The following is a 22044-nucleotide window of genomic DNA, read 5'->3' as shown; positions in this document are numbered from 1 at the left end:
AATAAGGGTTATTCACACACTGCTCCACTGGGGCTGTTGTGAATCTGACCTGCTAAATTTGGGTGAATATCTTTCTTGCATAGATGATGCAAAAAAAAAAAAAAAACAAGTCGTGGAAAATAAAAAACAGAAATGTCCTTTTTTTTTTTTTGCACACATACATTTACACGCTCACACACTCACTCACTCATAATGCAGGGCAGCAAAGCACACCGGAGACCTGTCTTGTAAATCTCTTTGTGAAAGCAGCTTTGGGGGGTAGACAGGGGCTTACATACTGAGCCCTGAGGTAGAGCTACAGACTCCACTCCCTCTAACCCCCCCATGGTCTTTCTGCCTCTCCCACACACATACTCGGCGCTCTCATGTTCCCTCTCTTCCTCACTTTCCATCTACCCCACATTTCCTCCTCTTTTCTTGCCCTTCTTTCACCTTTTCTCACTCCCTCCCACCATTCTTCCCTCTCGCCTCTCTCTCCTCCCCTTTTTCGTCCGACTCGGGGCTCCAGAGCGCCAGTCCTTAGCCCCCGCAGGCTCCCGTGGCGTTGCGGTGACTAATGTCCTGCCTTTGCTCAGACAATGAGTTTGAGACTGAGCCGGGAAAGTGTTGAGGAGGGGAAAAAGACTCTAGCACCTTTTGACAAATGGAACCCTTCGCACTCCCATGCCCACTGAGGGAGGCTTTACAATGTTGCGCTCCACGGTCCACGTCCTCCGAGGGACGGCTGCAACCCGCAAAGCCGCATCTGAGGAGGGGTGGGGTGGGGTGTGGGGGGATATAATGAATTCTTTGGGAAGTCTAACCTGGCTTTCTTCATGAATAAGATATATTTCCAAAGCATGTCGACCCCTCTTAATAAAAACACCAGTCTGGCAGGAATAGCCAAAGCCGTTTTAGGGCCATGTACACGTTAATATTTCTGTTTCTCTATAAATTTTCAGAGACCCACTTCTTTCCAGGCCTGTCACTGCAAGGCCGGGCCTACAATTTCCTCCTGTGGATGGTAGAAGAGGAGCCACGAAGACAAACTTGTCATTAAAAGCGGCCCGAGTCGATCTCTTTCAAGGAACTCAAACTCTTGGATGCTCCCCTCCTCTTCCCCACGCACCCTACCCCCCATGCAACCCCCTGAAAGGAACTGGGCTTTGTCTGAAGGAGCAAAAGAGAGAGAGGAATCCCCCCCGACTCACCCACCCACCACCACCACCTCCACACCCCCCCAACCCTACCCTACCCTACCCCCCACCCCCCGCCGCCCCAAAAAAACCCTGTTCCTCACTCCCTGCGGAGTATTGTTAAAACACAGCCCCCTCTCTTTTCCGTGGCCCGGGCTCTTAAAACAGCGTGCTTTGCATGAGAAAAAACGATTAGTCTTCAAATGCTGCGCTGTCAAAGGAGGGCTCTTTCAGGTCGGAGAAGAAATTTGCTCAGATAGTAGAGTTCCCCCTTTTGTTTTTTTTCCAAGATGAGGCATTATTAGAGCCGGGGTCTGTTAGCATTCATTACTGAAAGGAACACACTAAAGGGGTTTATATGGGATACCCCTCCTTTTCCAACTTGCCCCAAGTCCACAGCAAGACGGAAATGAAGCGGCAGAGTGGGGGAAGAGGTACTCATCTAAACATGTTTGGAGAGCAGAGAGAATGTCTGGGCCTGCGCTTCTTTCAGGTATTAACCTTGGGATTTACATTTGACATTCAAACAATAGGCGCCTCCTTGACCTCCACTCCAGGATGCAGCAAGACTTCATGGATAACTCCCACCGAAAGACAACTGCAAGCAGCATGGGATTGCAAACATGCGGGGTTCACGTTGTGCATGACAACACATAACTTAATTACCGGTGAGAGGACAGGAGTTATATTTAGAAGATGCTCATTTTTTTAAAAATAATTTTGGCGATAAAAAAAAGTGCAACCCCGGCTTCACACATCAAGAAGCAGGGGTAAGTGACAGATCATTGTTCACAGCAAGCGGCCAGTTCATCCGTCTCCCAATCGCCACCCTGGACAAGAAAGCGCAGACCCCCTCACGGATGCCACAACCCACTCCCATCAAAGCTGACACAATGCCACATCTGCAATAACAGCCCCTGCCCCGGGAAAGTGTCTCTTTAGGCGCTCAACTTCTTTTTTTTTTTTTTTTTTGCTTTTACACACACACAAACACAGTCCGCAAGCAAACTGAAGCACTTCACCTCTTGCTGCTATACTTCACACCGCAGACTTAAAGACATTTTTACTGCAGCTACAGCAAACAGAGGAGGGGATGAGTGGCGGCCACATGCAGGCGCGACCTGTCCTGCTTCTCCTCAAGTGTGCGAGGAAAGAAAACGCAGTCAGTAGCTGGCACACTCTGCATTCTTACACACAAAACTGCGCATTGGCAATAAAATTCACCTACAACAGGCCCTATGTTAAGCTGTCAAACACACATTCACATCCCTTGATTCAAATTTATGTGACTGTTTTTCTTCTTTTTTTTTTTTATTGCCGTCCTCTGTGTCTCACTCCGGGAGAGCGGAGGCTAATTGTCAGGTCCAGTTGGAGTTTCCAAAAAGGCAAAAGCCATGGAACAAAATATAAAATGCTCTCTTAGCTCCACTAAGGCAACTTGAGCTCCCATTTTTTCTTCTTGTTTTCTTTATTCACATACAAAAAAAAAAGTTGCATGCAAGTGAGACGAAAAAGACAAATAAATTTTTTTAAAAACTTCGAAACCAAGTGTGTGAATGAGCAGCAGGCTGCATGCATGTCTAGTGTGATGAATGTATGACTGTTTACTCTGGCTGCAAAAGCCCCAAGTGTATTAAGATGCCTGCATGTGAGTAATATACATATCTGAAATTACAGTTTGCTATCTTGAGTCTCATACCCGCTTCATCGCTACTTCCTCCCCCCTCTCTGCTTATCCAAAGACATCACCCGGCTTGAAAGGTGCCTTTAGCAGGCTCCTTGAAACGGGGAGTGAGGGGTCCCGCTCTGGGACAATGATGGTGGAGGTGGAGGGGAGCCGGGGGAGCAGGAACACATAGCATATTAAATCTGCTGGCGGAGCTGGCTCGTCCACGCAGAGAGCCAGAGAGTCAGATCTGAGGCATGCCCTGAAGGGATGGCTGGGCCTGGGGATTAGGAGGCCAAGGAGAAGCCCTCGCGCACCCGAAGACCCCTTCTTGTCTCTGCTCGTACGCAAATGCATCCAGACGTTTTTGACGCTCCTCAGGTTTGCCATCTCAGCCCAAGTTTTCGTAGCACTCCTCCTCGCAAAAACCACACAAGCGCACACACACACACACGTTTCCGCCCGCTACTCATGCACTGCCTCCCCCTTTCCTCAATCACTACCTCTGTCTGACTTGTCCTCTTTCTTTCCCCACTGTGTCTGTTTCATTTGATGTCAACATATCAAAGTACCAAATCATCAAAGTACGAGATTTCTTTTGGGGGCCCATCTATTCAAGCACATCGGATATATGCAAGGGAAGCAACAGCTCATCGTAACACACAGGGAATTCCTCCAAGCTTTCACTGGTCAGACGTTCTCTGTGTGTTCATTTACTAAAAATAATTAAAATAATGGTAATCACTTTTGACTTTTCAAGAAAAAAAAAAGCACAAAATTTCCGCAACAACCTGCAGAAAAACCTACAAACCTTCCAAAACAATACACAACTGCATTCATTATCTTAAGGATAATCAACTTCCTTAACATCACCCTCGTTTTAACAAAACATTTGCCACCTCTTTGAGTGCTTCAGCTCGCGGCATTAGCACAACAACACAGCTCATTAGGGCCTCTTGCATACAAACCTGATAACAGGTATTCTCCCTGCAGGGTGTAAAGGGCCTGAGGACACAAGCTGCCTTTAGCTTTGAATGCAAAGCCCTTAAAGAAGAAAAAAAAGAGGAGAGGGGACCATACCTCAAAAGCTAATAGCATGTCATCTCCCTGCATTAACATGACAGCCCTTATTCTGCCAGGTCACCAGGTCACAGGTGTCCTGGGCCAACGTGCCCGTGTATAACGTTACCAAAAGGAGTGCCTAAAGTTGAGATAAAACAGCACCATGCTGCTGCTGCTGCTGCTGCTATCTGACGGACTGATTCCTGAAAAAGGAAACATTATCCGCCTGCTCCTCACGCATGGACGTTGAAGAAGCACAGAGCGGCGATGATGCATCTTTTCTGGCTACAGTAAGCGAATGGCTCCGAGTTGTGCATCTCATTCCGGCAGATTAGCATCTTAAACACTGCTGCATTCATCCTTGCTGCTGCATTATAATGAGACAAAGTCACTTTTTTTTGGGCAAAGGTGCACCAGAGTGTAAAAAGCAGCAACCTTGGATATCACCTTTAGTTTAAATGTGATAGCAGCAGCAGTAATATTAGATATAATATCCTTATTTCTAAATGGATCGTCACTTTCTTTTATATGATTTATTACATTTGACACAATTTGAAATGTATAAAAGCATGTGAATTTAAGTCTTTATTTGTGTCTAAGCTGGTTCTCTGCAATATTAATTCTTTCAAAATAAGAATTAATTTTATATATCAGCCATGACATTTAGATTAATTACACCTAATCACCCAATTTAAAGAAAAATGTACAGTTTGAAAATAAAACAAGATGCTTTTACAACTGTGGCCTCCAATAATGACATATAAAGGCAACAATATGATATTTTCAATTATAAGGATTATTCTAAAATGCTTAATTAACAGATCACAGGCCACAAAATGCAAAATAAAATCCGAAGAATGAAATACAGTCCTCTTTAATTCCTACAAATAAAATTAGTTATAAAAATCTTTATTTTAAAATTTTAGATGAGGCCCACAGTTGTGTGATTTAAGGCCTGACTTGTCGGTTTAGTATTTTTATGTGAACTGTGTGATTAATTTTCCACATGCACGTCTTGTGAATGTTATTCTGTTATTACAAATAAAACAGGGGAAATATTAAATGACAGTTTATGTGACAGTCCCTTCTTTTATTTTATTGGAGGAATGTAACCAAGATCTGCAAAAAAAAAAACTCTGCTCAAAGCCAAATCCGCAGCTAAGACGAATGATGGACCTACCTCATAAAAAACAGCTAAAAGGAGGTAATTTTTTTTGTAAATCTGAGCGAATGTGCGCTGTTAAACATCTCATTCGGTGTGTGCAGTCGCTGCTCCGTCTCAAGGCAGTCAAACCTCCGTTAATAATTTGCCATGTGTCAAAAAAAGGAGGATTTGAGCTGCACCGCATGGCTGAGCACCTCGGACCCTCGTCGTCTGTATGAAACCCGAGAGCAGACAAGCAGAAAAAATGTGGAACAGCTGGCGGAGGACAGGAGGGAAAGTTTCAAACAAATAACTGCACATGTGGAGGCTTCGGGGGCTTTTTCATGTCCCGGACCCCCTCAAAAAAACACACACTTCTGTATCCTGATTTTTTTTTTCCTTTTGCCACCCTCCAAAAGCCTCATGTGAGAGTTTTTCTTATTCCAGTGTTGATTTAGTTTTTTTAAATAAACCCTGCAAATGCTACAGTAAGTCCATGTTCTTTTAAATTACACAAATCCCAGTGTTTTCTAATAAATCTAGTGGATTTATACTATTTCTCGTTTTTGCCTCGGACCCCCATAAAACTCCCCACATGGACCCCTGCAGGGCCACAGACCTCACTGTAATGGCCTTAAATTTCCCCGAGCACATGCACATGCCTTCAAACACGCCGTGATGGATCCTGAAACAAGCTCCTTCTTTTTGTTTTTGTCATTTTAAATATTTTTTGCCAAATTGCAAAACGAATTAGGAGCAGCACTGATGAACTACTACCCCTGAAGTTCTGTAGAAATAACAAGAAACTACAAGAATTCTATCATTTCACTGAGATTCTGCTATTTTAACTTTTCCACTGTGCCAAACTCTAGATATTTTTTCCAGCGCTAGTATTTCTCCTGTGTGTGTGTTTGTATAAACTTTTAATCTTGGCAAATATTATAAGCTGAAACAAGTATTGTAAATAAAATGTCTGACTGCTAGATAAGGGTGCAAAAATGAACTATGTGTGGATGGTAAAGGTCAAAGCAGGGGTCAGCCACAGGTTTTCTTAGATTTAAAATAAAATAGTAAGCAAACTCATGTATCCTCTCACGAGCTGTCTAACAGGGATAAAGCGAATCAATAACAGACACTGAAATATGAGCACACATGCACATAAATATGCATGTCCCCCCCACATACACACACACCACACCCCCTACGCGCGTTTCTTGAGGTAAAACTCCAATAAAGTTTGCAGAAGTTCCCAAAGTTTCACCCCAAAAGCTCTCCCCACAGTGTTTTCATCTCCTCTGTCACACGTCAAACTTTCAAATACCACTTTTTTTTTGCAACTTTACACAACTTCAAACTAGTTCTGAGATGCACATCTGTCCTTTTAGTTACTTGTTAAGTGTGCCATCTAAGAAGCAGCAGAGAATGCATCACACCCAGGCCAAGTGTGCCACAGTCTGCGGTGCGTTTTCGGCCACTTTTGGGATCAAACATCGAGGCTTTCATAGCTGTTTTTTTTTTTTTAACAATCCACGAAATCTAAACTTGTATGAAATTCCATCGTTTTGAAATATGAAACCTCCACCTCTCCACTGACTCGCTGCTTTTCTCTACTTTAAAAGTGGACAAATGCGCGCAATACAAGAATATCCCTGCATGTGTGTGTGCGAGAGAGTGGATTTCTAACAGATTACTTACTTCTTTCTGGATGACTTCCTTTTGTAATTCTTCTTTTTTGGGGAAAATCTTCTTTTAGAAAAAAAAAACCTTTCTTCTTCTCCTCTTCCTAAGTTGCAGATGTGCCTCTGGAGTTGCCTGCGACTTCTTTTTTTTTCTTTACGCTGCAACTCCAACTCCACAACGGCGCTGCCAGAGTTTTTCCTCTTGTCTGTCTTTCTCCTCCTTCTCACAGTTTGCTGTGTTCAACCACCGCCGGACTACCACCATCAGCCCGCCGATAATATCTGCCGATAGCAGACCGCAGACGTGCGTAAAAAACAACATAAGCGTCAGAGAAGCGCATGGAGAGTTGTTATTACATTTAGTGCGTTTTTTCGAGAAGAGAGAGGGCGAAGTGTGGGACTCCAGCTGCTCCTTCCCTCGCTTGACTCCTCCCTTCGGATTGCTCCCTCCTTTACTCACTGCCTCCCTCCTTTTTTTTGATTTGGTGTACCCCCTTTCTTTCCTTTTTCTTCCAGTAAAGCAGCATTTTTGGAGACTTTGATCCTCAGACGTGCTCATATTTATGAGGAAAAGAAGAAAAACCAACATCAGTTTTAGACTTTACAGAAGTAGAAAGCAAGGATGGCTGTATTTAAATGAGAAAAAAAACAACGTTTTAACTAAAATAAACTATTTTCCTTTTAGAAATTTGGTTCTGAAAGTTTCAGCGAGGTTTTTTTGGCACAGTTCAGAGCTGCCAGTCACTTGGCACAAAAGTTTAAATAACACTGAGAAACATACTGACTTTATTGACATAAATCTCAATAGTTGAAGTTACAGGGCATGTGTAACACTGTGTAATTAAATTAACATTTAAATAAAAATCCCAGACCGTGTTCTCAGTCAAAACCACCCACTTTACATTCACTCATACACCACACCATAAACTGTTGGTTTATGAGGGCTAAAACAGTCTCCTGGGTGCTACCTAACGCTGCGGTGAGGCAGAGGGCAGCCCTCCTGTAGGGTTAGGTATAATCAATATACATAATCAATATACAGGGAAATTATGTGGTAAGAGAGGTCTTTAGGGTGCAGCTTCAATCAATGAAGAGGTGGGAGTTTGGGGAGGAAAATCACCCGTTAATCGTTTAACCAGGATTTGAATGTGCGTGTGTGGCCGAGAGGTCAAGTCCGTCACGACACAGTTTGGTCCATTTATCCTGATTTTTAACACACAAACGAAGAAATCCACTCTGTTTGATTTAAAGAAAGATCTCCTTTTTTTTCATCTCTCCGGGATGCTTGTTATGCTGATAAAGTCAGCACCGGCTAATTACTGCCTCAATCAATCAGAGCCTAAGATCTTCTGTCACGACTGTCAACATCTTTGTCATCATTTTGGGGAAAAAAAACTGTCTGATTCCGACTGTGTCACAGTGCGATGATTGGATTTTTAGATGTCAAAGTTGAGCAAGTTGGCAAAACCGCAAAGCGGGATGAGTGGTGTGAGCAAGTATTTTAAATATTCCAGAGCAAGACAAGACAGGGATGTGACTCACGTGTTGTCGATTTATCAGCAAATGTACGAAAACAAACACATTTTGGGACTTTTTTTGTATAAATGTCAGAGAATACATTTGGATTTGATGTTTTTGGAGGCTAAATACATAAGGTTATGAAGTTAATGCACACATGCCCAACAATTGGTGTCAATAAAGTGAAAATTCTGGTGACTACAGGAAGCAGGAGGAGACATTCGGAGGTGCTCTGTAAGACACGACTAATTCTCCTGTCAGTTTGTCAGGCAGTGCTCATCTGGCCTGGACTACACAGAGATAAAGTCCTTGTTATGAATCTCTCAAAGAGAATCCAAGGAACGTGGTAGTGGAGGTAGTAAGGATGAGGAGGGAGGGGGGGCAATGGAGGGAGGAGATGGAGGGTGAGGGTGGGAGGAGGTGGGGGAGAGAACAAGAGGGTAAAGGAGGAGGGAGGAGGTACACATGGGCATCAGTAGGGTTAGCGGCTCCCGAAAGTATTTCATCAAAGAGGGCCAGGATCCTGGGGATTGAGATTCTGCCTGGAGGCAAGTAACCAATGGTCTCCCAAGAACATATTCCAAAGTAGGACTCGCAGAGCCAAAGCACACATCAAAAGCACCTCTGTAGCCAAAGCGATTCTGGAGGAGAAAGAAAGGGGTTCAGGTCCCTTCTTGGCCCCCTTTAAGCCCCAGATCTCACCCCAATTAAGAAGGAACTACTGTTTGTTCCAGACCCTGAGATCTGCAGACAGGGAGGTGCACTCACTAAGGTAGAGGCTTGCTCACAAACACACACACTTTTGATAACCACATCTCATTCATGCAAAACGTCCCTGCAAGAAACACGTCAACACATGCGCCTTTTTTTTTTTTATCTCTCTCAAAGAATGACCAACTGACAGAGCGTGTTTCCAGTTTCAGATGATCTCACTGTAATAATATGGAGCGCCCGGTTCGTCCACGTATGTTACACGAGTAACAGTAAATCAATACTTGGCAGATTGTTGTGAAGGCATTTGGATTTTTGCCTCTAATTCTTCGCCGCTGGACAGATGTCACTGTGAAATGGATACAGCAGAATAAGCATATTATACCCACACAGATGTGACCGCGAGAAATGCACCGGCTGCATGAAACCGAATGCATGAAACAGCAGTGTTGGTCTCTGCAGAAAGAGAGTTTTTTATGATAAGGGAATATATGAGGCTTGTTTTACTACTGCAGGAAGTAAAAGTAGCAAAACTACAGTATGAAAATGTAGTATAGCAAGTAAAAGTGCTGCATTTAGGTGCAAGCAAGCAGAGCCAGATCAAGATTAAAGGCATTATGGAGGATGTTTTTTTTTGTTTAATTTGTCTGATTCACATAAAATGAATATACTGACCTTTAGTGGACTTGTATGTATGGTCTCTAAAAGAATAAAAAATTAAATAAAAATAACTGTGGACATGGCAGGACCTGAAAAACATCAGCCAATCAACGCGCTCGGACTGAGGTGTTTGGTTTGCTCCCTTTCCTGCCAATCAAAAATCTTCCGGCTGAGGCCTAGTTACGTAGATTACGTACGCCTTGGACTTACGTGTTTTGTGTATGTGTTGCTTTGGTATAGCTTCGTAGTTAGCTGGCGACTTGTTTTGCTCATCTTTTCTTTACATAATGGCAGATAAAGATCCAGGGGGACCCAGCCGGAAAAGACAACTTCACGAGTGCTACGCAAGTTTCTGGAGGGGGGCGTTTCTTCGTAAATGTTAAGGGGGGGAGGTTAGAGGGGGGTGAGGGAGAGGTTGTATGTGCGCGTGCTATGTTCAAAGTCGTAGGAAATTAAATTTCCTCTAATGCCTTTAACTATGAAAAATACTAATTATGGCAGAATGTCACATATGTGTAAGCAGCACTTAAATACTGCTAATTGGAGATTGTTACTAAGTAGATTCACTCAAGTGCAGTATGTAAGTCAAGTTACTTTCTATTGCTGACTAGTAATTATCTAAACTAAAGTACATGCTGTTTTGTATCATCTTAAATGGCATTTTTATCAGAAAATGGCTAAAATGTGAATACTTATTAGTGATTCTTTTAATCTGTTTGGAACAAGTGACTTGTTTTAGGAAATTTATTACTTAAATTACAGCTAAACATATGAAGAAATGTGGAAATATGATGGAAGAAACAGATGGATACATAAAGTCTGCTGGGGTTTTTTTTGGACTGTGCGTATTTACGTTTGTTTTATGACTTAAAATGTGTATAGTATTTGTAAATGTATGTGTCTGAATTTGATTGTGTGGATGTGTGAGTGTATGCTAGGTATGTATTCCATCTCCATTATTGTAAATGCTGCTTCAATTTGTTTTTTTAACTGTGAGCATGAATGCAAAATTAACTTGAAAACAGTTGACAGGATCCTATAGTTTAGTAAGAGTGGGGCATGCCACATATCCATATTTGTGTTTTGCACACACAGATATGAATATGAAATCTGTTCATGCGAACATCATTTCACTAAATATCTTTGGACACACGAAGACCGCAAAAAACAACAAACATTCTCAGCAGCTGCCAGGTCACATGAATGATACATTAAATACTAGAGAAGACTGTTTCTAGTGAAGATGGTTTCTGGTGGACTCGGATGATGGATGCTGTGGACTGATAAGTAACACTGGGCACAGCAGATTACAGAGCTAGCATGAACCAAACGTAAAGAGAATGGTATATATCCGCCACTGTAGCATAAAACTCCATCTGAGTGACCTAAAATGGCGTTTCCATGAGGATGAGAGTCCTGAGCATAGGGCAAACTGTTCATTTTTCTAAATATTCACATTAGTGTGGACAGGCCTGAAGAAGTTTAAAACTTACCTGCAGTGCTAAATAAAAAAAAAATAAAAGAAGAAAAAGTAAAAACACCCAGAAAAATTCAGTTTCTGGTCAAAGATGTTGCTGTTAACAAGCTAAATGTCATTTTCACTGCTGTGAACCACAAACAAAATTCCATTCAGCCCAGCTGCAGTGGGGTGGAGGCATACATTTTTTCTGACAGACAGATATGTCAAAACACAGGCAATTAAAAGCAAAACGCGTGACCAAACACCTCTGAACGGAGATGTTCTTGGATAACCTGGCCTGTAAAGCTGTCATTCAAATGCTTTTTCATACTCCAGAAGCTCGAGATTAGTTGGAACAAATGCTCTAACAATTTACTTCACACTACTTACTTCACTTCATGGGTGACAAATTAAAGGAAAACACAACGTAAAGTGTCTTAGTAATATATTATGCAGCTATTTGCCACCAGAATGGCTTCAGTGCAACTTTTCTGTAATTCTGTTGTAGGGATAAACACCAATCTGCCAAAAAATATTCCCTTATTTGATGTTTTAATGGTGGTAATGGAGAGAACTGTCTAATACGTCAGTCCAGAATCTCTCAAAGTATTAAACTAGGGAGAAATATGGGGACTGTGAAGGGCATAATATATGATTCACATCATTTTCATTCTCATCAAAGCATTCAGTGACCCATCGTGGCATGTGGATGGAGGCCTTATCATCCTGGAAGAGTCCTCCAATAAGGATAGAAATGTTTCATCCCACTGTTGGATAAAAAAAGATCACTAAGAACAACTTTGTATGGAACCAAATCAAGCCAGAAAAATGCCCCCCAAAGTTTATAAAAGCCCCCAGATATCCTCTGTGCAGGGGTCAAAGGGTCAAGTTTTCCTTTAATTTGTCACCCATCTGGATTTCCAATTCACTTTCAATGATCTAAGAAAAGCAATCTTGTTCTTTGTGGCAATGCATTGCTCAGATTATTTTTCTATTAGGTTTGTTTAGCTGAAGAATTAAGATACTTTTGTTAGTAAAAACCAAAAAAGAAAATTTAAAATTATCATTCATATCCGAAAATTAGGAGTTAGATCATTTTCACAGTAAAATATAAATATACAGTCGACTATTTTAAGGGTTGCTTGTTGCCCATATGTTTCACCCCCATGTTTTCTCTCTTATCACTATCTCAACAATGCCCTAAAAGATTTAAGTGCTTTTTTTTAACCTTTAATATGAAGTATAATGCACCTTCACTGACCTCTGATTTACTGTCAGAAGTGTGCTAGTGTGTCGACAGAGCTGAAAAAAGTCTCCTTCCTCTTCGTTCCATCCGGTTTCTTCCCTCCTCTTTGCCATCACTGTACCTGTACACCTTTCACAACACTCCTAAACACCGCCCTCCCCCTCTTCTCCTCCCAGCATCCCTCCCGTCTCTCCCCCCTCCTCCCCCGCCGGAGGTATCGGGTGGCTTGAGTGGGCCATTAGTGTGAATGACTGATAAGACTCTTAGCCCCCAATAATCAGAGAGGGGGAGAGAGACAGAGAGAATATTTGCAGTTATTTTGAATCCGTCAGAAATAATAAACGCAAAACTATATCCACTTGGGCTACTTAAGCAATTTCCCCGTGATAACATCCCGTGGGGATTTCATGTGGATTCCAAATGACGACATAATAAAACCACGACGCCTGCACCCCCTTATCAGGCTGGATTAAAAGGGAATAATGAAACAGAGAGGGGTTTTGAGCCTTGTGTGGTATGAATATGATTATCTAATGGACTCCAATGGAAAGGCATGTTAATTCTACTTTAACGCCAGACCTTTCCCAGACTATCTCCTGCCCCTGGCTCCTCCTAACACCCCTCCTTCCTCCCCCACTTTTCTCCGCCACTTTCTCCTCTTCCTTTAAGTTTAAATAATCGCTCGGCTTTTCCCGCAGAAGTCATTATGCCCCGCCGTCTATCTGAACGTGAGCATGGGAGAGTGATAAATCCTCCCTCGTTTTTTTTCCACACCCTTTTTCCGGTCTTGATTGGACCGCGTTGGCCTCTTAACTTTCAGACAAAAGCACTCTAGGCAATTTATCAATATTCAGATTTTTTTTCCTCTCTCCACCATGGAGATCATTGTTGCTGGAAGAATGTGGGTCACTTTCATGCAAACTTTCTGAGCACCCAGTTGAATTCATATTACACAGCGTGATACTGGGATTAACAAGGCCCGCAGTGTTTGAATGCATCATTTTTTTGTGAGGAACAAGTTTCAGGCTTGACTATTTAGCGTGGTTTTGGGTAAAAGTGCACGAGACGCACCTTCATTTCAAGGGCAAACAATCACACCCCTAACACCGAATGGAGATCTGAGCTGCGCAGGCTTTTGCTGTCAAGACTCTGTTAAGATGTCACACACATATCGCTCGTGTATGTATTTTGCAGTAGGTGCTGACTGATTAAACGCACCTATTCTTTTGATCAAGCGAAAAAACCAGCCCCTAACCAATTGAGGCCCAGACTGGGGGGTCATCATCAGGCCCATTAGGCCCGATAACACTCCTTGCGCCGCATAGTCGAGTCCATTCTCATCTGAGCGAAGCGCCGAGCAGTATTGTGGATCAGCGCACACATCCTGAGAGCAGACTGAGCTCCCACAGGACACAGTTAAAAAAAAAAAGCATCAATATTTCATCAAACTACTCTCTCTTTCTGGTCCAGATCAAAGCCTCGACTCCCACAGTCCTACAGGTAGAGATGGCTCTTTTGTTTTTGCTCCTCAGGTAGAGCAGCAGTCAGACTCTGCTCGCTTTTGGAAACCTTGCAACGCTCAGCCCATCCATCTCACGGATCGCTGCCTCGCTTTTGGAAAGAGGAGGTAAAAGGAAGGGTAGAGACGGTGAGGGTGAAAACATGTTCCAGAGATGTCCAGAGATTGAACTTCTTGGCCTCGTAGTGCTGCACCATTTCCTGTTGTTGTTTTTTTCCCCCCACAGGTTCGCTCACAGTGAGACTAATGGTGAAAACAATGGTGTTGTAATTTGTCTTTGAAACACTGAAATCGTTGCAAACGTCGTTCATCTCCATGTCGCCTGATCCATCATTGTTACCACTGTTTTAAGATATTTACCGCCTCCGTTCGCTGCTTGAACTATCTCAAAACTCCTGGCGTGAAGGTGAGCAACGGTTGTTTCTGCATTGTTCAGTGACGCTGCAAGAATTTACAGGAAACACGGCTAATGTGGACATCTAGCATCTTTAAAGTTTATTTCTTTTAATTCTGATGTGCCTATTTTTGCCCCGAGTGCAGTGTTTAAGGTCCTGAATGTAATGGTTCTTTAAACCAGATGCTGCACAAAAAAAGTTAATGGATCAAAATCAATATTGATGCTAATCACTGTCTAGACCCTCCAGAAAAACGCGGCCAAAAATCCTTGATTATGCGGGCTAAAAATCCTTGATTATGCGAATAAATATGCGGGGTTTTTATGCCATTTTATGCGGGGAAATTGCGGAAAGTTGCAAAGTATGCGAATAGTTGTGAAATATGCAAAAATATGCGCAATTCACCTGCCTTCTGGCCGCGGAGGGATGAGTCCTCTAATCAGACACTGGGACTGCTGTGGGGTTACTGGACTGACAGCCTGTGCTTTGGGAGGGAGAGAAGCTCAGTTGGCAACACTGGCGCCGCGCTCCGCATCAGCTCGTGCTTCTAGTGTCTGTGTGAATGCGCGAACTGATGACGTCAGGCCGGGCGTCACATAGAAACTCACAACTCCATTTATATTGGTTATAGTTTTCTCATTTTATGCGGAAATTGTGAAATCAAGCGGGACCCGCATATTTCTCTTTTTTTTTCGTGGAAATATGAGATTCTTGCGGGAATTATGCGCTGTTTTGCGGGGATTATGCGGCCTTTTGGGAAATAATTGACCCCTGCATAATCAGGGGCATTTTGGTGATTAATGCGGGTATTCATGCGATCGCATAATCGCGTTTTTCTGGAGGGTCTAACTGTCATCTCCCAGACTGTGATCATCAAAAAAAAAGAATTTTACACCTAACACTTACTGTACAGAAAATAATTCACACAGTAATGGGATCATGGAAACAAACTGGCATTTAAAGGGTTAAAATCCTGACATTTAATGAATATTTGGTCATTGTGATCAGGAATTAATGGCGAAACATGTTATTAAGATCTAAAAAAAAATGTTGGCATTGTCTGTTTTTAAGGATCTTAAGATGTAACTTTTGGACACAGAAATGTACACCGAAGAGTTCAAATCTCTCACCGTGCATGCAGGTGCACAATTCCAATAAAAGTTGATTTAACTGGAAGCCATTATGCAGCTGTGAAAACAGCATTGGACAATCAATTCAATTATAGTGATTACAAATAAGAAAACACAGCATTAGTTAAAGCAACTCTCAGAGCACGAAAAATCAAAGTATCATCAGCGAAATATCAGCAAGTTCCTCCAAAAAGGACAAAACTGTAATCAGTCTAGTAAAGCATACGAGTCCACAAGAGCAGAAGTAAGAAGACGACAATACCAAAGAGTTAGTTCAACAATACAATAGCAGAGTGTTGTATTAGGAGCACAGTTAAGTGGAGCAGCTCATTTCTACTAAATCACAAATGCACAAACTGTGCTAAAAGGAGGTTCTGACGATAATTCTGCAACAGGAAGATAAAAGACGGCTGTAAATGTTTGCTTGATCACAGACCTGCCAAAATGATGAATGAAATCATATAATTTAAGCAGCAACCACCATGGACCTCTGTCAGTACACCTAAGTGAAACCAACTGCTAGTGGCAGAAAATTAAGAAAAATGTCAAAAGGGGGTTTTAAGATTGTATGCGAGGGAAAATGTCATTTTTCCTCTTATAAAATAAGGGCTAACAGTGTTATAGCAGCTTTTGCTGTTTGGTAGGGGATTATTTATTATTAATACTGTTTATTATTATTAATGGATGTGAAAGATGTGTCTGCTTCGCTCTCTTTTCTCTCATAGCAGGCTGCTGTTTTCAGGGGAAATACTGTAGAACTCCACTGTACTCGACACCAAATACGCAGTTTTCAGGCAGTTGGTAAACACCGTAGAACATTTAGTGGCTAAAGAGACCGATATTTTCCTTGGGAATCGGTACAGATAAAATTTTATAGTAAAAGAGAATGAATATTATATTTATTCCAGTCAGAAGGCAACAACTTCAATTAAATGTAAATATTGCTGCATAAAAGTTGGTTGTTAAACTGTGCACAGGATAAATTTTTCATCTTTAAAGTGTTTATTTATCAAGCTTGTGTTCACGATTTGTTTCTGCTGCCCCCATTTGGCCACATAATGAGTCATTTCAGGTTTAGTCAAAACACAAACTGAACTAAAATAATCAATTTTAACAAACTAGTCTCAGCAGAAACAAATGAAGGACACAGGAAGTGACAAAACTGCAAAAAAAAATCTAAAACTATGAAACAATAGCTGTTATTGTTATTATTTATTGACTTTCTTTTTAAACTGTTCTATTCTTCTTTTAAAATTCTCTACTTGTCAGTATTTAATGTAATGCACCACCAAGTCAAATTCTTTGTATGTAAAAATATATTTGGCAATAAATCTGCTCTCTGATTCTGAACTTTGTACAGTAAAACTGTAACCAGAACACAGATTTTCAATCCATTAGCAGGTAGATTGATCCAAGTTTCCTGCAGTTGCTCTTTTCTCTTCATGTAATCCCAGCTGACGGTGATTTTAGGGCTCTGAAATGTTCCTAAACAAAACCTGACTCTTCCTAAAGCCTCCCCTGCTGTAGCAGGTGTTGAGGTGTAGTGTGGGTCCAGGTGTGGACACTTAACACGTCCTCATTGCATCTGTTACACCTTTCACATAGAGGAGGCTGGTTTTCCTCAGGACCTGCAGCACAACAGCTTTAGACTAAGCAGATATTATATGTAAAATTGCAAATCATTCTCAATTATTTATCTGGACGGGACAGTGCATATTAATGAACGTATAATCTCATAAGTTTACACAAGGTTGCAGTAAATAAGCCGGATTGAACATAAGGCTAATTTCCATCCGCTGTCCCACTCATAAAAGGCAAACATACAGGGTTACAGACGTACAAAAAAAACAGTTAAACACAGACAATGATGATGAATTCATTCTGGCTCGGTTAGACCTACCCTGAAGTGCTATTATTTTAGTAAAGTGCTTTCTAGGCAGAACCTGTCATAAAGGGCTTAGAGTGCCTGATTTTCTCAATGTTCACAAGTTTGATTGTTAATCAACCATGCCTTATACTGTCTCTTCAAACTGACAAAGGCAAAGTTTTTAGAATCAATAAGTGTCCAATAGATAAGGCATTCTGTGCAAAGCAGGACTTTCTAAATTTTATTTCAGTCACCCCTGATGGCTGACCTTGTATCAATAATACTATTTCTCTGTTTGATAAAATCCCCCAGGGGTGCTGGGGCCATTCCATTCATAAGCTTTTATATTAAGGAAGCACTTTTAAATAATTTGAAATTCTCAAGGCTTAGGAATTGATATTTCTTCAAGATCGCACAATGATGAAGTGACTTTCTCTCAAACACCTTGGTGATTTTTTATAGAGCTGTTCAGTAGGTTTTAGAGCATCAATAAATCAAATCAGTTAATGTAATTTAAAGATAATACAACTGAAGTAGTGTTTGCATTTCATTTAAAAAGTAAAACTGCTAAACAAAACTTCAACAAACAAAATCAAACTGGTGGTTCTTGTATCGACTGTAAATGAGAGAAAAGGCAATTTTAAAATGAAAATCTGAAGGTGAGTTGATAGATATTGTCATATATTTTAGACCGCACACGTGGCTGTATGTGTGACCATTGTATTAATACTTAACTTAAAGAAATAGAGAGAAAATGAAGCAGGATCCGACTTGCATTGTGAGACTAGAGACGTTGTCGATGTGTTACCCACACAGGATAAAGTGTGGTGTTTTTTTCTGACCTGAAAGCTCCATTCATACAAACTTGTTCACACAGAAATTCAATTTGATAGTTTGCAGGATTTTCATCTCATTAAAAATAAGCAATCTATGTTAATTTGTGTTATTCTTTTGGTAAATTTTTATAGCATACAAACATCTCTTCAAGGGCCAGGAGCCACTATTTGTCTTTCTACACACTGAAGCAATATTCAGTGACACAGAGCATACATTATTGGAACTTACTTGAGTCCTTTGCATGAGTCTGTGACATCTGCAGATAAATCTTTTTTTTTTAAATAAAAGAGTTATATCATGAAAGAGGAGACTTCATTTTTTGTCAGGGCATTAAATACTATTGTTCCATGATCAGATTGAATCCACTGATTTCCATTAGTGTCGATTAAGAAGCTCAAATATAATCACTGCCATTATGCTCAGACTGTACTTTATCTAACAGCAAAAAAGTTACATTTATTGCCAAATCTATGTTTGAATTTTTTAAAAACAATTTCCCAATTAGCCAGTAGGTGTGGATTTATGTTGTCATGTTTCCTTTTTTAAGTAACACATTTTTTGGTGCTCATGTTTTCATATAATTATGTTGAATGTAACTATTATTTAACTTAAAATTTGTAGTAAAGTTCCTCAAAAGAAAAGGGTAATTTAGGGATGAATGTGTTTAAAATTCTACAGACAAACAAAATTCACCATGTTTGGAAATTTGGGTTTGCAGTAAGAAATACATAGCAGAGGAGCAGCAGCGGATTTTTTTTCTTTTTTTAGCAAATTTGTTAGAAATAAATAACTGCAAATAAACTCAAATTGAACACAGTTGACTAAAAAGAAGAAAAATGTCTTTCTCCTCCCTGTAATTAATGTTTGATCACATAGACTTGTACAGGAAAATTATTAGGAGCTTCTCAAAATGAAAGGTTAACAAATGAGCCCAACACTTGTTACTTCATCACAGTATTGAACAGTTTCTTATTTTCAGTGATAATTATTCACATAGGAGCTGAAGTCTTTCTCTTTTGCTGCACCTCGTTGTGTTTCCAGTGTTTGTGCCTGTCATTACAGCTGTGTAAGTATCCTTCCTCCTCACTGCATTAACGGAGGTTTCTCTGTCGTCCCTAAACACACCGGTACTCTCCTCCTCCTCGTCTTCATCCTCCTCATCCTCTCATCATCAGCGTCAATCTGTGGCTGTCACTCGGAGCCGGACAGTGACTAACGACACTCCCAGTCAGTCAAACACTTATCACCACACAGGTAACACACAGGCCTGGAAATGACTGACATGAAATGGAAACGTCTCTCATTCTGTGGGCCCGGGAGCTGAAGTGAAATATTAGCTGTGGGAGAGATGGCGGATGATAAGAGGCTCCCTCTTTGGGCTGGAATTGTGGAGGTCCAAGTTCCATTACATTTCTTTTTACGCCGCATAGTGCTATGAAGATCCTGCTTGTGTGGATAAAGGATTCCATTTCCCCTTTTTTTTTCTATGCATCATTTGACTGTTTGCTTCAGATTCAACAACTAACTTCCACCATTCCATATTTGTGACTTCCTTTGGCATTGAATGTTGCTCCAAGCCAGTGGGTCACAGTTGATACAAAAGCCACCGTCCCTGAGGCTTTCTGTTGTCCACAAGAACCAGGCCGCAGGCCAGTTGAAACCAGACTGCAGCCTGCTCAGTGTCAGTAGGTCACATATGCTTACTCTATCGCTCTATTACTCATAGACTGCACCACGTCCTCCCTCCATCCTTCTTGTTCTTTCTCCCACACATCTCCTTCATGCACACACATACACACTCACACAATTCCCCCTGTGCAGAAAGATGGATGGGATGTTCCCAAACCACAGGTGCTGCTCTACTTGTGAGTCTTTTGCATTCTTCACTACGCAGTCCAGACCTGCTCGTGTTTTTACCATTTTCCCCAGTGGTGATTAAAAACACGCCTCAGAGCTCTGGTGTAATGAGGAACGTGGAATAATAGTAAAATGCTATCAATCTGCCTGTCTATTAGGAGCTCATTGGGATTGTTTCACCAGAACGCCACTAAAGTAATGAACTTTGCATCCAGAGCTGCTCCACAACACTTGGTCTCCCATCCAAACACCACTAGATGGGGTTAGTTTCATTTCCAACTTGAGAGTTTGCTGGTAACTGCCACTGAAAGCTGAACCACAATCTCAGTCTGCTGAGCAAACTACACCACCTGGTGGCTGAAATTAATACAAGCTTGCAATGGGAAAGCTTAGGGAGGTCAAACTCATGACAGTTCAGGGGTCACATTCAGCACAGGCCTGACCAGTAAAATCTTAACAAAATAAACCCTCAAATAACAACAACTATAATTTTTTCCTCTTTGTTTTAGCGCAAAAAAAAGTCCATTCTGACAGTGTTCACATTTCTTTTTATGAAACATTGTGAGCAACCTGAAGAAAAATAACTGGAATTTCAACAAATTCCACTCAGTTTACCATTTATGTATTCCAACTTACTCAGTGTTCCACAAAGGCACAAAACATTTAGTCGCAGAGGTCTGCAACTGAGCAATATAGTATTTTACAACTTAAGATCTAGAAAGTCTTCTAAATTTACACTCATTTCCACATCTGTGTGGTGATCCTGACCTCCTGAACTGACACACCAAACCAACTAAAAATGGGAACTATTAAGGAAGAAGGTTAACTTATCGCCCTGTCTTGTAAATTTATAAAATGTATACTTACCAAAAATGCGTAAAAGTTGTGGCAGTGCATCAACAATAGGGTTCCACTAAACCAGACTCTTTTATACTGAACACGCTGACTCACATTATATTGCACAATGGTCAATGTCTTTAACTATTTTCATTTTTACATTTTGCAAAGTCATCCTGCAGGCCACATGTTTGACACTGTGTGTTCTAAAAGTCTGTTTGACACTTTGTTTATATATGTGAGCTACCCATTTCCTGAGCAGGTTGTGGGCAAAATAATGCCCACCACATAATAAAATAAGGCAGTGAGTGATTCTTTCGCACATTTCAAGCTGTTTGCACAACTTTCTATGGAACCTGAATAATCCACATTGAAAATATTTCTGCTACTTGAATTTGCTACATTTGCTACTGATTTGGCTTTTAACGCTTGCGTCCCCATTTGTCTTACTGCCACTGACTTGCAACACTCTCATTACCTTTTTATCGTTCTTTAAAAGTTTTATGCAAGTTTGTCAAACTCTAATTCTTCATATCTGAAAAACCTACTTGACAACAAAACTAATTCTGATTCTAATTCTGTGGCACTTGATGAAGTTGTGATTTGACACACAGCGCCCTCCATAACTATTGGCACCCCTGGTTGAGATGTGTTGAAAGCTTTCAAATAAATTACATTTTTATTGCAGAAGCAAACTCTCACACTGAAAATAGTAGAAAAATGTATTATAGGAGAAGATTAGGTGCAGTTTTGTTGGCAAAAGGGGGTTGTACAAAGTATTAACATCAGGGGTGCTAAGAATTGTGGCACACGATTTAATGTAAAAAAAAAATAAAAAATTCTTAATGTGCGACTTTTTCCCCACTGAATAAATGCACTTGAATTTAAGGTTGGATTTTCCTCTTTTTTCCATTGTGGTCCTATATTATTTAGGGAAACAAAAGAATTTAGACTGTGGGCAGTCTAAGGTACACCTGTGCACTAATCATGGTGTCTAATCAGCATCTTGATATGGAACACCTGTGAGGTGGGATGGATTATCTCAGCAAAGGAGAAGTGCTCACTATCACAGATTTAGACAGGTTTGTGAACAATATTTGAGAGAAATGGTGATATTGTGTATGTGGGAAAAGTTTTACATCTTTGAGTTCATCTCATAAAAAATGGGAGCAAAAACACAAATGTTGTGTTTATATTTTTGTTGAGCGTATTACAGAATTTATATAAAACACAGTTTGGATTTTTTGGGGGCGTTAGACTGCTCTGCTTCAAACCCCTTCAT

At 40.9% G+C, this 22044-nt stretch overlaps 1 protein-coding gene across 1 annotated transcript in view; it reads right to left on the bottom strand.

Moving 5' to 3' along the window:
* gli3 (GLI family zinc finger 3) overlaps positions 1-7166 on the bottom strand; it is a 102147-nt gene extending 94981 nt beyond the window's left edge. Inside the window, exon 1 of the mRNA XM_051940330.1 lies at positions 6743-7166. The gene's annotated coding sequence lies outside the window, so the exon portion shown is untranslated. The remainder of the gene's footprint in view (positions 1-6742) is intronic.
* Positions 7167-22044: the final 14878 nt, after the last annotated feature.

The sequence above is a fragment of the Acanthochromis polyacanthus genome, chromosome 20 (genome assembly GCF_021347895.1).
Source record: "Acanthochromis polyacanthus isolate Apoly-LR-REF ecotype Palm Island chromosome 20, KAUST_Apoly_ChrSc, whole genome shotgun sequence".
Taxonomy (NCBI): Eukaryota; Metazoa; Chordata; class Actinopteri; family Pomacentridae; genus Acanthochromis; species Acanthochromis polyacanthus.
This window is presented reverse-complemented; position numbering and strand designations above follow the sequence as displayed.